The sequence below is a fragment of the Microtus oregoni genome, unplaced genomic scaffold (genome assembly GCF_018167655.1).
Source record: "Microtus oregoni isolate MIOR12 unplaced genomic scaffold, Mior012 000026F_ref0000081, whole genome shotgun sequence".
Taxonomy (NCBI): Eukaryota; Metazoa; Chordata; class Mammalia; order Rodentia; family Cricetidae; genus Microtus; species Microtus oregoni.
In genome coordinates, this window is record NW_024543085.1 from 11660001 (window position 1) to 11662500 (window position 2500).

The 2500-nt window shown below is 34.2% G+C and overlaps 1 protein-coding gene across 1 annotated transcript in view; it reads left to right on the forward strand.

Moving 5' to 3' along the window:
- Foxp2 (forkhead box P2) overlaps window positions 1-2500 on the forward strand; it is a 494130-nt gene that overhangs the window by 259071 nt on the left and 232559 nt on the right. The gene's annotated exons all lie outside the window — the stretch shown is intronic.

Sequence of the window (2500 nt, forward strand, 5' to 3'; positions counted from 1 at the left end):
TTAAAGGGCTCTTTTGTGTTTTCATATTCTCACCAAAACGCTGTAGCACTCTGTAAACTAGAAAAAAATTAACAATTAAAAAATTTAAATGTACTTTTAAATAACTTTATATTTTATCTGCATGAGAGATGTGTTGGTTTTTATTTCTGTGGGGTTTTTTTTATTGAAGAAATTTCTTCCTAAACAAAACTAGAGTCACTGCATTCTCCCCTTACTCAAGTTCATTGCCACTGATAACAGAACCCTTTCAAAGCATGCATCTAGACTGGGCATGGAGGAGAAGCCTGTCGGAGAGATTCCGAGTGTTTTAAAAATAAAGGTATTTCTTTGAGCATCTGACTTGCACTCAGACTAAACGCAGGTTGGGAAATGATAGAAATTAAGCCATCAAAATAATGAATTATTACTAAAGTGTCTCAAATTCAATGCAACATCCTTTAGGTTTTCTTATATATAACGAGATACATGCATCTCAAAAGGTATATAAATGCCCTCACTACAGTAAAATTTAAGAGAATCATTATTTTTAATAATAAAAACATTGAAAAAGTTATATGGATTGAATAATTTCTTAACCCTTAGGCAGAGTCATGAATAATCTTTTGAAAGAATGAGACACAGCACTTTGAATATGGTCCATATTATTTGTGAATTATGTCTGTTTTCTATAGAATATTATCAGATAATTTTTATTTTGTTTTGAAATATTTATTTGCAAATGCCGTGGGGATTAGATGTGAATCAAAAGCCCCAAATCAGCCTACTTTACAGATTTGTGAATGCAGTTTTCAAAACAATCCTTTCTTCCTTTAACATTTCTACAGAAAATACCATGCCAGAGAGATGACTTAATAGTCTCATTACTTCCCCCAAATAAACATCTTCAGAATTATTAGGCAGAATCTACTGCATTCTGAGTTTCCAGGAGACTGCATTCCTAAAACAAATGAACACAATGGGAAACGCACATCCTAGCTAACTCCTAGCAGAGGACAGACTTGAAGGGAGTTAGCAAGAAATGGCTTTTTCTTCACAGCTCTCACTAGAGTTTAAACAAACAGAAAACAGAGTAAATTTTATACTTGACAGCACCCTGGAAGCACCCTGATCTTAGCCTGTGAGGTGTGCTCATAGCCTCGGTTCAGTAGTTGCTGTGTTCTGTGCACTTAATTTATGTAAACTATAAGCAATAGTCAATATTAAAGTTTTACCATTTGTGACGTAGAAACTGGAGTCATGTTCCCACTTAGAGCATGGTCTCAGTGGGATTTAGCCCGATGGGTGTGAGGGAAGCTTACACAGACACTTTGGGGTGCCTATAGGAAAATAATATATTAATAGGTAAATATGCAAAGCCCTTGCAAGCAGCCTGTTTGGGGTTATGATTAAATCACTTTCTAGAACAGCGAGCCACTTGAGATCTTTCAAATTTTCCCCTTTGCTGTATAGACACTTTGGAAAAGGCCTGAACTAATTAACACTTTGCTGTGTCTTTTGTATGATGAATAATAGAGTTATGGCTTTGAGTTATAAAATATCCTTCAAGTTTCTCAAAGTGTGAATAAAAGACATTAAAATACTACGCCCTCCCACTTTAAAAAATAAATTTACATGTGAAATTATTTTGAAAATTGATCACTGCATGTTGCTATTGAAATGTAAACTTGTACACCGAGTCTAAACTCACTAATCTAAGTCTGATAGGTGGCACACTCAGGTCAAGCTTATCTTACATAGACATAGAATTTGAGGGGCAGAGAGTGGTGTGGCGGTGTAAAGTGCTGCTTGTCAGGAGAAGGACTGTTGTGACAATTTCTGTCAATTTTTGTATTTTTATACAGGTGGGTAGTTTTATTTAAATTGCCATGAAGTTAGCAAAAAGAGTTGGTTTGGAATTCACTGCAAAAGAAAAACAATACAAAACAATTAATTGATGATAAACTGTTACCATGAAAGGTGCTAATCAATGGAACTATGATTTCCTAAACATTTAGACCAATATTGAAATATTTCTAAAATCCAGAATGCCTGTAGATTTTTAAATATTCCATATAATGGATTTATGCATGGTTCCCAAGCCTTTGTTAGATGGCTCTGCTGCTGTCTATGCAGGGAAAACTTAAGTTATTTTTAAAACCCTTTTTCCTGATGAATTCCTCTCTCCATCACTCTTTTCTAATCTTCTAAAATTAGTACTGAATGCTAGAATGTATAATACATGGAGGTAGCACATTTCCAATGTTGTTCTACATTAACTACACTGAGAAATTATTCTGCAGTAGATGTAGAATTTTATTTTGATATTAGGTTGGCAGAATTAATTGTTTGTGTCACTAAGGTCAAAATAGTTGCTAAAAACTTGATTGCTTTACTGGGTGGATTTGAGCTTGCATTTTGAGCATTCATTAAGTCAGATCATCTTTCTGAATGTTTTATGAGATTTTACTGCTTTGAAAGTATTGCAGGTGATGGTTGTAAAAATATCTGGCTAGGACTCTCT